General features: G+C 37.4%; 1 long non-coding RNA gene across 1 annotated transcript in view; it reads left to right on the top strand.

Moving 5' to 3' along the window:
- Positions 1-15162, top strand: part of LOC141365612 (uncharacterized) — a 161393-nt gene extending 146231 nt beyond the window's left edge. The window contains exons 2-5 of the long non-coding RNA XR_012370674.1: positions 2353-2407; positions 2498-2626; positions 3097-3240; positions 15073-15162. This is a non-coding gene — a long non-coding RNA (uncharacterized lncRNA). The remainder of the gene's footprint in view (positions 1-2352; positions 2408-2497; positions 2627-3096; positions 3241-15072) is intronic.
- The last annotated feature ends 716 nt before the right edge of the window (positions 15163-15878 follow it).

Genomic DNA, 15878 nt, shown 5'->3' with positions numbered 1-15878 from the left:
GAGGTAAGTATTTACTGTTGTCCACTTACTCCGTTGAATGGATTAGATGAATTTCCTCTTCTTCCTTTCTAGAATTCGACTGGGTTGACTCGCCATCAACGACACTCTTAACTCCAACTAAAAAAACCTGACCTGTTCAAATGGTCAGAAATGCATGACAGCATTTAGTAAACAGTCATATTTTCACACGTCACTACATTCCAGTAGATAACATCAATATAAACAAATATAAATCTTCAACAATAAAGTATTGTTTACATACATACACGTTTTATGCATATTATATCAAAACATTTTACAAACATATACCTTTGGTAAGTATAACTTTACAGTTTAGTAAATAAATGTAAAATATTTGTTTCAGCATTAACAATATTGCATTTTACTTTTGCAGACACATGTGTTACAGCTACACGTGCATGAGCTAGATTACTGCACATATGCAACCAGCTCAATATCGATTTATATTACTCAAAGATATAAAATATAACAGTTGTACAAACAAAATAACATAATAAACATTTGTTTTTACAACAACTGATGTCGGTTCATCACTTAAACATTTATATTTACATTAAATGAACTCACCACGTCCAAATGGTTTGTTTCAGCAACTCAACAGAATAATTAACCCATCGAACACGTTTGAAACAAAATAAAAACTGAATCCACTCAATCTCTTCGTATTATGTTTAACTTTAAGTATATTTAAGATTATTTTCAACTTTTTTACTCAAATACATCCACTACTAAAGTTTAATTTTTCCTCCGGTCTTCTCTCCTCTCTGGTATTGCGCAATCTGAACCCAACAGCATGTGAAGCAGGTGGGCGGAGCCTATTACTTACGGGCTGATTGGTCAGAACAAATGCTCATCATTTTTGCAAGATACAAATTTTAAACAGTTTATGAACTTTACGAATTACTAGTTTTAACTTATTTACATGACATTTAAACTCCAAAGCATTTATATAAATTTATATGCATTGTTATGTCTTTATATTTAACCCAGGGTCAAGGGCAGGGTCAAGACTTAAGACAGGACTCCCAACAAAACAAGACAACAATAAGGGCTGCCATGATCCTGTCACATTAAACAAGGAAAATACATACAGGGCTGACAGCATCATGACAGTTCCTCTCTGTTAACTTTAAAAAACAGGATGATTCCTTCCCAAATGATCTGTTAACGCAGTCACTTAAAAAAATACAAGCCAATTTTATTTGCATAAGGAATTAGTTATAGTTTAACCTCAGAGCAAATGCTTTTTTATTTATCCGTTATATTGTTGCCTCTTTATTTCTGTATTTTTGTGTTCTGCATTGTGCCTGATTGAGTGATTTCCATTCATTTCCAATGTCCCACAACCCCAACAGAGTATACGAATTAATGTTGCATAGCAGTAGTCCATAGCTTTTACTTGCTGTACAGTAGTACTGTAACCACAGCATTGGATACATGTTGCTCTGTACAGCATGTCTGCAGTAATGCAGTATGCTTTGTAGGGGTATACATGCATTTCAGTGTAACATCAGTGGACTGCAGTTGGACTGTATTTATACCTCATTATATTGGAAACCTGCAGTTTTTTTTCTATTGCAGTTTACTGCTGTTGAATTTAAATGTATTGCAACTATACTGCAATTATACTGTACTTCATGATACTGCAGTTATATTACTATGTACTGCAGTTGTACTACTTTTGGACTGCAGGTTCACTGCAGTTGTACTTCAAAAGATTGCAAACCTACTGCTGTATTTCATTTTACTGCAGTTGTACTACTTTGTACTGCAGGTTTACTGCAGTTGTACTTCAGTGTACTGCAGTTATTTTTTGTAAGGGCGAGACTTTTAACCTGCATAACTAAAATGTTTCTGGATCAAATACCCTGCATTTAATGAAGACTCACTGACAAAACTTTGCAATTACACATCAGGGTACTCATTTAAATGTATTTCATGTACTTTATATAGGATTTTTTATCCCAAAATTTTACATCCCTGACATATGGCAAGTTACTGCTACTGATTCACGTCTCCTTTGAATGGCAAAACATTCAACAAATGGCTGTCTGTTCTAGCGGTGGTCGCGAAAATGTCAGTATAACTGACAATTAGCAGCAAAAATTACATTTAGTTGGACTTGATAGTGAACCTAGCAACAATCTAACACCAGCCTTTTCCAATTTAGATGCGTTTTCTCCGTGTTTTTTGCTAAATTTCACATTGTACACAAATGCTGTTGCTCTGTCTTTTGCCACTCAGTGGGCGTAACCGCGATTCCCAGCTTAGTGAGTCTTCGTGATTCATATCGACTCTGAAACAGTGAATTTTTTTTTAATCGATTCCCAGCCTACTTAACACATGTGCGCGCAGCAGGAGGACAGGATAACAGTACGTTAAGACAGTAGGTATTTCGATTACATTTATGATCACCTAACGTTAACTATTTAATTTGTTTTTGGCTTTTATCAATATTTGATTGTTTTTGTCAAAGATGAAACGCACCAAAAGAAATATAATAAAACCAGCCAAATACAGGGCGGTGGAGGAAAAGGCCGAGGTCGCATGTGGGAGCAGCGAGACAAGCGCCACCTTATCGAAAAAAATTCGAATGGACTTCAATGTAAGAGAAGAACCTTTCCCTCTATATAAGTTTTGATAGTAATTAGCTACTAACTCTTTTAACACCCGAGCTTTGAGAACAGCTAACACATATAACCTGTTACCTGGTGTTATTACACCATTACGACTCCTGTTTTTTTAGTGTCACCTAAATGTGGACTGTTTTTATTTTCACAAGTGGAAATATGTATTCGATACAATGCAAGCTTAATTTATATACAATTATTATTGTGCCATTCGTTTGTAAGGCAAATTTATTTTTGACAAACTACGTACAAGAACATTTGCTGCAATGTAAGTGGCTCAATTATGTTTGGACATATTAACAATTTAAGTGTATGAATGAAAATGTACATTACCAGAGATGATTTGATGTTATGAAGAATGAGAAAGAAGTCAAATTATGGGTTTTCGAAAAAACATTGAAAGAGTAATAAAACTTCTAACTTTTCTCTATTTTCTTTTTTAAAGGTAAGATTTCTACTTTAAAAGCCGAGATCTCCTTGCTTAAAGATGAGTGCAATTTTTTAAATCAGGGGATTGAAAAGATGAAGTCTGTTGTTCCAACTGCAATGTCTCAAGTCCATACTGATCCGACAGTGCCAGATTCTTCAGGTTTGTGTTTCATGCTTTATTGTTATTGGTTTCTGTCAGAAGAACTATGTTTGCTTTGGAGTAAACATATTAATGAGGAGTAGGTAATTATTATCATAATTTTACAACAGGACTGAAGTTGAAAAGCTGTTACAGGGCTCCAGACTAACTTTTTTCACTAGGAGAACAGTGGCCCCCAACTGAAAATTTTAGGGGCGCAACCTGACAATTTAGGATCATACACACCATAAATCAACATGCTGACCAAACATTCACATTTCTAGCAATTTCCACTGTATTACTAATTAATACTTTAAAGGACAAGTTCGGTATTTAACACTTAAAGCCCTGTTTTCAGATTGTTTATGATGAAATAGAACGGTTTTAAATGAATTATCGACATATGCGGCTGCCCTGAGAATTTTCGCTTGTTTGCGTTTCACCTAACACCTCTACAATGGGTTTAATGGTGCACTGGAACAATCCTTCCTAAAATGCATTAAACTTTCATTTACAAAGACGTGAAACTCACCGAGTGGTCAGGGGTGTTCACTGATATGCTCTCACAAAAATCGCTGCAAAAGATGCCCTCCAACAGCTGTTTTAGCATTCGTTGTTAACTTGTGGACCTATTTTTCCAATCGCCTCATACCCGTACATTCTTCTGCTTAGAGCTTGAATAATAGACACTCCAGACCAGGTGGTGGCGCTAATCCGCCATTGCCAATTGCAAGAATAGAAACAAAGTTCCCAGCGCGGAGTAATACCGTACCTGACAGCACATCTAATACAAGTCAATGGAGTTGGGAAAAACTACGATAAAACCTGTTGGAATGCGTATTTTGCAGCGATTTTTGTGTGAGCATACCAGTGAACACCCCTGACCACTCTGTGAGTTTCACGTCTTTGTAAACGAAAGTTGAATGCATTTTAGGAAGGATTGTTCCAGTGCACCATTAAACCCATTGTAAAGGTGGGAGGTGAAACACAAACACGCGAAAATTCTCGAGGCAGCCGCATATGTCGAAATTTCAGTCAAAACCGTTCTATTTCATCATAAACAATCTGAAAACAGGGCTTTAAGTGTAAAATGCCGAACTTGTCCTTTAATGATAGATGCAGAAAGAGAATTTGCAATACAAATGATTTCTTATTCAAATTATTACTTTACCAGGCCGTCAGGGCAGCACTGATTTGCCAACATTTACAGTACATTAAAACATTAGGATAGGTGAAGAAAAATAACCAATCCACCATTGCAAACACAGTTTAGAACAAACAACAAGACAACAACGAACAAGAATCAAACATTATGGTAACAAACATGATCCACACCTTTATGTTCTTGGAAGAAGTAAAAATTAAAGAAGAAAAATTACAGTGTGTGCAGATGGTGTCTATTTCCTTTGTATAATTGTTTGTAGTGTAGTGTCCTGTCTAAATATTTTCACGCGCATGCGCTGTTGTACACGGACTGTACGCGCACTGTCTGCGCGGTCTATAATTTTGGCCTGCACGCGGACGGTCCGCGCGGACCCTCCTGATGACGAAAATTATGTCATGCAGACGGCGCGCATACGCGGACGTCCCTAGTATACTTTCGGCTTAAGGGGCGATCTTTGCATTGTGCCTAAAACCCCCTTAGCTGTTTTAAAATGCACTGTAACACCACGTCTTCGCGGGGCCTTTTGCTTTTATAAAATGGTTACATCATATGCATAGCAGGATTTCATAAAATAAAACGCAGCAAATAAGTTGTAATTATATTAGTACACATATTACCCTTCCACCAAACAAATTAGTTCCTCAAAATCAAGTGTGTCTGCAACAAAGCGGTTCCCAATCAACACGGAGCAAAGCCACAATGAAAATATGATTAAATAATCATCTAATTTATACATTATCATTTGTGTCTATATTGTGGAACTGTTGAAGTGTGGATCAGATATGTTTTCAAGTTGAAAAATGTGAACTTTGGCAGAAAAACGCGCCGCGTTAATCAATCAGGAGCTAGCTAGTAGTGACATGATTACAGAAAGCGAGTGGAGTCGCAAAAGCCCCTGACGCGAATTTCCAAGTATATTTCCACTACACCGGTCTCGATTACCAGAATTTCACGCGTGGCTTTCACCAGTGAATGAAGCGAGGAAACTCATAATATTCATGCAGCAAACTAGACAGGACAGGCGTAAATTTGATGCTTCAAACGTGCCTGGTGTGAACCCATGGTCAAAGCAATACTCAAAACATAACGTTACACAGAGACAAGTTTGAACTGAGTGAATGCTTCAGTGTTTAACTTGTGTAAAAGCACCACCTAGTGGATAATAGGGGATTGGGTTAATACTCCTCAGGGTAGCATTTTTCTCTTAAAGCGTAACTAAACCCCTTGGTCAGAGCCTGACTCCACCCACTGGCAATATTTGAAAAATGCAAGAAAAGTGGACAGATCCAGTGTGTAGTGAGATCGTAACAAGGGCGTGGTGATCTTGAACCTGCTTACGTCACGAGTTATTTTTTGGACCCAACATCCACCGTTCAACCTGAAGAGGGCAGCACTCAGACGTTTTTACACTATATATTGTAGTATTGAAACACTTTATACCCAAATGTCAAAAAACGTACTAAAATCAATGAACTAATAAAGCATCATTCTTACAGATCATTAACTAAAAAAAGTTGGTTTAGGGTTTAGTTACTCTTTAAAGGAACAGTATGTAGGATTGTGGTCAAAACTGGTACTGCAATCACAAAACTTGTGGCTAAAACTGGTGCTGCAATCTCACAACTGGTGGCCAATACACAAAATGACAACATAAACATCAGTTGAGGGCTGCAACTCCACTTTTTAATTGACAATATCCTGGCCAGACCACTGTTGTCAGTGATACAAGTATTTGAAATGAAAATGATTTCTTAATGTCTAGTGACATATCGGGGCCATGTTATGATTTATTGATATAAATTTCTTACATACTGTTCCTTTAATTGACGAAATAACTAAACAATGTTTATTGATGTATTATTTCTATGGATATCACCATTAATTGAGGAATTGTTGAAAAGTTAAAATATGATTAAAGACTGTGGTGTAAGCAATTGGGCTGGGTATCGATTCAGATGTTCCAGATCGATTCAATTTCGATTCACAAGCTATCAAATCGATTGATTTCGATTCTCTGTTCAATTTTCGATTCCGGTTCTCGGGACGGTTTTTACGCTCGATTCTCAGTTCAACTCAATGAATATAGATTTAATACAAATACTATATTAATTTAAAATAACAGTGAACATAAGTTTACAAGTGGGTAATTAATAAAAATAAATTAAAAGCCACAACACTATCATTGTCGTCTGGCTTGCAAAATCTAAAATGCTTCCATACATCTGACTTTTTATCTGAAGGTGGCATCAACGACAATGAAGCACATAAAACCACCATTTAAAGCACTGAATGAAAGAATGACAGGCTCCTTGGTAACATTGCGCAAGGCAAAAAAGAGGGCGACATCTAGTGAAGAAGACTAGTAATTTGATTAACGTTAATCTTACGTTCAATGTTTGCATAAAAAAAATCTATTCTGCTCTTTGAGAATCGATTCTGAATCGACCATGTTTAAAAAAAAAAACTAGGGATGCACCGAAATGAAAATTCTTGGCCGAAACCGAAAACCGAAAAAAGGAAACCAAGGCCGAAAAACCGAAACCGAAACACCGAAATAAATTATTATGCCAATTATTAGTACAATTGCATTTATGGCTATCACTGTGTACTAACTTTACTAGGGGTAAGGGGCGTGTCTAGAGGGGGGGCATGGGGTGGCACCGGCCCCCCTTGGAATATGATTGGCCCCCGGTGCCCCCCCTCCAATCTCATTGGGCCAGCTAGATTTACTGTCAACCTGAAAATTCCCACCCCACCATTGGACCAGAGAGCTGTCAATCACTGTTTGATTTGAGACTCGCGCAAACGCGAAGACGAAGCGAGCACAGTAGTTGCGCATTTTTAAAACAGGAGGAAAGAGATACCATGACACCCACCACACCATTGGACCAGTTGTCAGACACCCCCCACACCTTTGGACCAGTTGTCAATCACTGTTTGATTTGAGACTCGCGCGAACGCGAAGACGAAGCGAGCACAGTAGTTGCGCATTTTTAAAACAGGAGGAAAGAGATACCATGACACCCACCACACCATTGGACCAGTTGTCAGACACACACAACAACATTGGACCAGTTGTCAATCACTGTTTGATTTGAGACTCGCGTGAACGCGAAGACGAAGCGAGCACAGTAGTTGCGCTTTTTTAAAACAGGAGGAAAGAGACACCACGACACCCACCGCACAATTGGACCAGTTGTCAATCACTGTTTGATTTGAGACTCGTGCAAACGAGAAGAAGGAGGGCGCCCCGCCACAGACTCAACACTGGCACAAATCAAATAGATTTTCCATGATTACCATTTACATTTTATTTTACTATTTAAAACGGCTTCATGTGCTTTTGCAAGCGCTCAGCAGCGTCTCTCTCTCTCTCTCGCGTGCACGCTTTCTCACTGCTGCGTGCGGAACCTCGACAGTGCCTCTCTGACACTGAGTGAAGGAGTTAAAAGTTGGCGGTGTTTTCCACCTGGGTTCCTCCGTTGTCTTTCCACGTTAAAGTTAACAGTCAACAGATGTTACTGATGGTTGATCGAGTATTATGACTTAACGAAAGGTTAGTGTTTTCCCACACACACACACCAGTTCTCTGTGCACGAGCTCTCTCTCTCCCTCCCTATGGTGCGGTATGCGTGCGCACGCTTAACAGTATTCTCTGATATTTTTGAATTTGCACTGAATTGTCTGCGCTATACGCGATCTACAATAAAACTATCACTCGCATTTAAAATTAAAAGCGCTCATAAACACAATCAGATGAGAAGAGCAACCCTGCATGAGACACACAGGTAATCCGAAATCACCTTGTATCAGCTCTTCAATGTAAATTGTATCAGACAATGTCGCATTTAAATTAGGATTTTAGCAGTATAAAGTAACAGCTGGTTGGATTAAACACGAGGTGTTATTGGGTCGTGTTTAGTCACTAGCTTAAACTCTTTTTTGTTGTCTGACAACATATCAGATAATATGTAAAAAATAGCATTCAGTTTTGTTAAAATACAATATGGGCTAATAAACAATGAAAGTCAGATCAGACAGAGTAGAAAAACAAATTTTTAAGTAGGCTAATATTTTCCCAAAATCCTGATATGTCAGAATGTTAACGAATACCAGCTACACGCAATGTAGATAGCCTACTTAAAGGAACAGTTCACTTAATTTAAATGGTCATATACCTAAACTTGTTTCAAACCTGTATGAGTTTCTTTCTTCTGCTGAACACAAAAAAGAAAAGAGTTAAGAATGTCGGTAACCAAAATCAGTTGATGGATCCCATTGACTTCATATGTAGGTACAAAATAACATGCAGTCAATGGGGTTCATCAACTTTCTGGCTACTAAGATTCTTCAAAATATTTTATTTTGTGTTCAGCCGAAGAAAAACTCATACAGGTTTGAAATAACTTTAGGATGAGTAAATTATGACAATTTATTTAAAGTTAACTATTCTGGAACAGAACTGTTGTTTAATGAAAAAAAAAAATGAATACCATCTAGAACATGTGGCATTGCACAAGATTTTGGGAACCATGCTTAATATTTTCTAAACCAGTATTTATTTTCATTTGAATTTTTTGATTGCCCCCCCCTGACTGGTTCTTGGTCCCCCCTGTGCCCCCCTTTATAAAATCCTGGAATCGCCCCTGCTAGGGGTGTGTGACGAATAAAAAAAACTCACAATTCGGATCACATTACAGTGACTACGTTTACATGCTGTCAATATTCGGGTTATGGTCGAGTTAAGGTCGGGTTTCGGGTTTCTGAAACATTCGAAATAACCCGTTTACATGCGTGAGCAGAGAGAGTTACCCCTGTATACATGGAATTGGCAATATCCCGATGTAAACTGTGATTGAAAGGTAAATGCGGTGTTTTTGCGTGGCTCACTAGTGCGCTTTGCGGTTTTACTGCCTTCATTTACTAAAATAAAAGTATTATTTAAATCCAGAACAAGCTGCACCGATGTAGAAGCAGGGTGGGCAAGTTACATGTCTTTCCTTTTTTTGATAAAAAGATTAACAAGCTATATACTAGCATTCAGCTAAATATATTTTTGAAAAAAAAAATTAATTGAAGAACAATTTTCTAACAAGAAGGTTTTTAAGTGCAAATTTACAGAGCATCGGTAAATAGAGAACACAACCACGTCTTAAAGAAATTTAAATTAGACAGTATTTATGCACCTATAAATGTACAAAAACGAATGCAATAGCTTACAGAAGGCAATGAATATTTATTTATGGCATTTTCAATAATAAATTAGTAGATAAATTAACATATATAAAGTATGAAAACGAATAAATCATTATTTTGGCTAAATTAAGCTGGAAAGATCGTTTTTATAATTGTCATCCTTTCAGAACAAGCTTTTATGCTATCTATAATAACTTACATTATATCCTGAGTGTTACTTGGCCGGAAATATGTAGAAATACATGCAAGTAAAAAAGTACAGAACAAAAATGTTTAGCTCACGCGGATAGAACGAAAAGCCGTTAATTAAGCGGACTGAGGACGTGCAGAAACAGTCGAGTCGGCAGATGATCATCAATGTTTAATGTTTCGCGCAGGTACTGTTGATGGTAAACTTTCATATCTAAATGTCAGGTAAGAGTCAAGTATTCAGTCAGTTAATAATAAAGCCACCGGCGTTATTGCAACATCCTAATCCACAGAGCGGACGCTGCATACAAAGAAAAAACCTAAGGTTTTTATTTTAAGTGGTTTTAATGCTGGTAAGCAATCAGTTATATTATGCCGCTTTGTATTTGTGTGGATCAGTTAAATTAAAGTAATTTTAATCTTAGAAACTGCATCTATGCAGACGACGCTATGCAGTTATTCTGTCATCTTTCACTTTTTTCACACATTCACTCTATTTAACGACATATGAATAGCATAGTATTACATTTTGAATTCAAATTCACAAAAAAAAAAACAAGTTACTCTCATAACTATTGACAATCTATTTGAACTTTATTATACCTGTATGATGTGAAAAACAAGAAGGGCATAGCAATATATTAATTTAACGTGCAAAGCGCGGTTGTTGCAATTGGTTTCCTCCTCGCTCTAAAAGTGTATACAAGAAGTTCCTCTACTCAAAAGACCAAGATTCCTTGCGAATAGAACATGCGCAGAACACAAATCAATGTTCCTTTTGATGGGAATATCCCGATGCGCGTTTACATGACCAAAATTTCGGGCTAGAAAAGAGGTAACCCAGGGGTAATATTCGGGATTTTAAAAACAGGAATATTAGCATATTCGGGTTTTTGCCGGTGTTTACGAGTGCGCGACCGTGTTATTGCTAATATTCCGGATTTGAACGGGTTATTGGCTGCATGTAAACGCAGTCAGTTTTTGAGGCACAGATCAGATTAGTTTTTGGATCAGCAAAAAGGTGGGAAAAATCTAATAAACAATAAAGAAATTGCAAACATTTATAAAAAAGAACAAAGTTGTACATTAATAAGGTCTGAAATTAGCATTTTAACACAACTGAATGCTATTTTCACATATTATCTGTTCTGTTGTCAGGCATAGTGGCGTTTTCCCAGACAGGGATTAGACTAGTCCTAGACTAAAATAAATAAAATAAAACTGAAAACATCTTGCACTGACATATCTTTAAATACATCAGTGCCTTTAGTTTGTCCTCAAAATGCACACAAGTAATGTTTTTAGTAAGGCATGTTTGTTTAATCTAATTATATTTCCTAATTAAACTAATGTCTAGTTCTGGTTTAAGCTAATCTCTGTCCAGGAAACCACCCCAAAGACTATTAAAATAGTGACTAAACATGACCCAATAACCTTGTGTTTAATCCAACCAGCTGTTACTTTAACTACTAAGTTACTAAAATCTTGATTTATAAACGAGACATCGTAGACAATTTGGCGCAAATTACAAAATTGCCATTACACAGAGTTACTACAGAAGGCATGCGCGGGCATAGGAGAGAGAGAGCTCGCGCACAAGCACATAGAGAACCAGTGTGTATGGGAAAACACCGCTAACCTTTCATGATAAACTCGAATCAGTCGTCTTCTCTGTCAGTAACATCTGACGTTTACGTGAAAATGCAAGTACACAGAGGAATCCGCAAGGAAAACACATCCAACTTTTAATTCTTTCACTCAGTGTCATGTATGAGAGGCGCTGTCTAGGGGCTTCACGCACAGAGAGAGAGAGAGAGAGAGAGCGTGCACAAGAGAGGCACCACCGAGCGCTCACAACAATAAATGAAGCCGTTTTAAATGAAAATAAAAATGTAAATGTTGCGACCATTGTTGATTTTGTGGCGCACACAAACAAATAAATGTATGGATAACACTGCCAGGAGCAGAAGCCGCCATTACGCGAGATTAATGTAAACAGCGTGACGCGCCGCGTAGTCGACGTAATTGATGACGTCGACGCGTCGTTGCAGCACTATTGAGCACGAAGGGGAGGGGTGGGAGACGACTGATCACCGTGAGTGAAACCCAAGCGCTAGCGCACAGATGGGAGGGGCGCGGTTGACATTAATTTTCGGTTTACATTTTCGGCTGGATTTTTTTTTCGGCCCGAAACCGATAATGCCATTTTCGGCCGAAATTTTCGGCGGCCGAAATTTCGGTGCATCCCTTAAAAAAAACGATTAATCGAATAACCGAGCATACAGTGGCGCAGTGATACTATGTAATGCGGTCTGAACCTTGGGGTTACCGGGGTATTTTATCACAGCTCAGAACGTGTTTCAACCAATCAGAATGAAGAACTAGAACTGCCTGTTTTATAATATGCTTTTTCATTTATAACTTTTAATGTAGTGTGTATTATAGCTGTTTATAAATGTAATGCAATGTACAATTTGTACTTTGACCGGCCCTCAAACAACGTTAAAACCAATGCCATTGCTTAGCTGAAACTCAAATATGGTAATAGATTTTTCTGTAAGCAGTACACTTACCACAACATAATAAACCAGAATAGGGGCACTTTAAAAAAATTTCAGCTGCACTACAAAGATTGTGGCTATATCACAATCTCCAATTTGACATGCTGTGATAGGATTGTTCCATCATAATTACTTATAACAACATGATGATTAATTTATAGATCAATAGTCCCTTTCACACATACAGTCTTTACTGGTAATTTACTGGTAAATTGCAGTTAACAGGTCATGTGTGAACAGAAACTTTCCGGTAAATCAGTGCTCCCAATTTACCAGTAAGACAGGTTGTAAGATGACCAGTAATTTACCGATAAGTGCTATGTGTGAAACGAAAAATGTAGGATTACCGGCATTTAGAACGGACGACGTCAGACCGCGCTGACAGCTTCGGGCCAATCAGAAAGTTTTTATAAAGATGATGACACCCAAGCTAGAAATTAAAAGTTCTAAGAATGTTCTCTGAAAGTTCCCAATGTTCCCAAAAACATTCTGCCAACGTTAAAAGTGACGTTTTTTTTAAATTCTAAGAACGTTTCTGTGTTGTCTGAAAGTTAGAGGAATGTTACATTTTACCATTTTTAAACGTTATGACAATGTCATGTTTTAATGTTCACACAATGTTTAAAACAACAACTGTTTATTATATTGACTTGTTTGACTGTTATGTAAATGATAGAGAAACATTGCATTTTATTATTTTAGAAAACATTATTTCTGAATGTTTAGTAAATATATTGCTGTAGAAAACTCAATTCACTTACTAGGTTTAGATGTTGATGTTTTGTTTAAGTTAAAGTCACCCTTATTGTGATTAGTGTTTGTTTTATTTGGACTCTTGACACTTCACTTTTGGCTTGCTAGTTTTTTCCTGGTTGTGTTAACTTTGTGTTAATGCACCACATTTGTTATGAAAAATTAATAGTGTACTTCTCTGGTGCTTGGTACATAATGGTAAAGATCATCACCTAATTAATTTACTAATCAAAAGTTTATTTTCTGTCAAAAATGTAAATGAGATCCAGTGCTTTCACAGGAGTTTGTCATTAAGGAGTTTTAGAAACTTTGGACAAAAAATATCTGCTGTATAATTGGGACGCACAAACATCAAGAATCAGAGGATGAATCTCAATCATGGTGACAATTAAATGAAAAACTTCATGCTGCAATGCATGCTGGGTATTAACAAATTACAAATCTCCTTCAGGACTTCCAGCATGCACTGCAGCATGGATAAATAAGGGTTTTTTTAAACAATTTTATTTGTCACCATGGTTGAGATCTGATTCTTAATGTTTGTGCATCCCAATTATATAGCGGATATTTTTGTACAAAGTTTCTAAAACTTCTTAATGACAAACTGCTGTGAAAGAGCTGGATCTAATATACATTATTGGCAGTAAATAAACTTTTGATTAGTAAATGAATTAGGTGATGATCTTTACCATTATGTACCAACAACCACAGAATTACGCTATTAACTTTGCATGTTCATAACAAATGTGGTGCATTAACACAAAGTTAACACAACCAGGGAAAAAGTTAGCAAGCAAAAAGTCAAGTGTCCAGAGTCCAACTAAAACAAACACTAATCACAATAAGGGTGACTTAAAATGAAACAAAACATCAACATCTAAACCAAACAAGTGAATTGTGTTTTCTACAGCAATATATTTACTGAACATTCAGAAATAATGTTTTCTAAAATAATAAAATACAACGTTTCTCTATCATTTACATAACAGTCAAACAAGTCAGTTGTTGTTTTAAACATTGTGTGAACATTAAAACATGACATTGTCATAAGGTTTAAAAATGGTAAAATGTAACATTCCTCTAACGTTCAGACAACACAGAAACGTTCTTAGAACTTAAAAAAAACTTGTCACTTTTAACGTTGGCAGAATGTTTTTGGGAACATTGGGAACTTTCAGAGAATGTCTTAGAACTTTTAATTTCTAGCTGGGACGTTTACTCCCGCACTGTCCACAGACGTTTCCACACACATGCTGCTTAAAAGTCGAGCACACCTGAAGCTAACATCCACATTTCTTTACCAAAATTGTTTATTAAAACAGATTATCATCTATTTGCCAAATTGCCGATGTCCTTAGCACATTCTCTGTGAAGCCTAATGTGGAAACGCAGGTTTCGTTTGACGCCGCCTAACGCATTGTTGTTTGGTTACAAGCAACTTTGCGACCGTCAGCGTTTGCCACAGATGTGAAAACAACAAAATACGGACCATGGATATTAAGTCAATGTATAAACAACCCGACCAACGTTTTCAACTAACCCGCTCGCAACTCAAACCGCAAAACAATAAAAAATAAATATTGTACCCGACCTGCTCCCTTGCCTGCATTTTTTAAAAGTAGTAATTGTTTAAAATAGTTAATTGGCATCTTTATTTCAAACGACCTGACCAACCGCGATCCTAATATCATTAAAAATATTTTTGGATGACTCGTTACCGTTGGTGCAGATGGACTGATTGACAACATCACCATTGTCCTTGGGTAACAAAGTAATATGATATTATCAAACCACAATTTGTATCTTTTTCTCCAGTAGTTAAATGTGATTGCATATGAACTTTAACATGGACTGAGAGTCAGCTTCACTCTGGTTCTGTCAAATCACGCTAAAGAAATGTATTTTCTACTAATGCACTTAAAGTAATAATTTGCTAAAGAGTTTCTTTCTCTCTCTCTCTCTCTCTCTCTCTCTCTCTCTAAAATGCAGAAAAGGAAGACTCGTGGGATTCCACCAGCTCCTCATCATCAGATTCCTCGGTGAAAGGGAAGAAAAAGAAGAGAAACAAAATGAAAAGGAGTCACGGCTGCTTAAGCGCGTTGTAATCACTCACAGCTGTTACTCATCAACAACCGGCAAAACCAACATCTTTCTGACTTGATTTTAAAAACAGTACATTGTGAAAAATGCTGTCATTATTCTCTTACATATCTGTGCATAAAATTGGAGGCATATAATTACATTTTAAATGTAATAAATATATTTACAATTTTAAATAAATATTATTCTTTTAAATATTGAGTAGATTGTGGTCCCTTACTGTGTAGCAATGTGTGTTTATATTTACAACTAAAACAAACGTTTGTCTTTATAAAAGTTCTGTAACATTTCATAAAGTTTATTGAGTTGGATCACGTGATGTTCGGTTGGCGAGCTTCAGCTTGCGTCCTGATTCCTGTTTCCCAGTCGTGACAGAATGATCCGGCCAGACTGGACGCAGCGGGTTCACGGAGGGCGGCTCCCCCAGGAGTTTCGTCGAGGGGGAGTAGTGACATCGGGGTTCATTCCCCATCAGCCCCGATGTCTCTTGGGGACCACCGTGAGCGATCGCTCGCTCCTGCGAGCATGCGGGAGGAGGATCGGCCCAGGCGGTCCCCCAACGGTTGAGTCGTCGTCGACGGTCCCTCAGAGAACCACCATCCTGCTCGCAGGGGGATCCGGAACGGACCACGCCCGATCATTTCCCCGGGGTGGCTACCGTGAGAGGGTCTCCGTTTCCGCGAGGGGATGGGAGA

This window comes from Misgurnus anguillicaudatus, chromosome 8 (genome assembly GCF_027580225.2).
Source record: "Misgurnus anguillicaudatus chromosome 8, ASM2758022v2, whole genome shotgun sequence".
NCBI lineage: Eukaryota > Metazoa > Chordata > Actinopteri > Cypriniformes > Cobitidae > Misgurnus > Misgurnus anguillicaudatus.
Note: the sequence above shows the minus strand (reverse complement) of the source record. Positions and strands in the feature narration are given on the sequence as shown.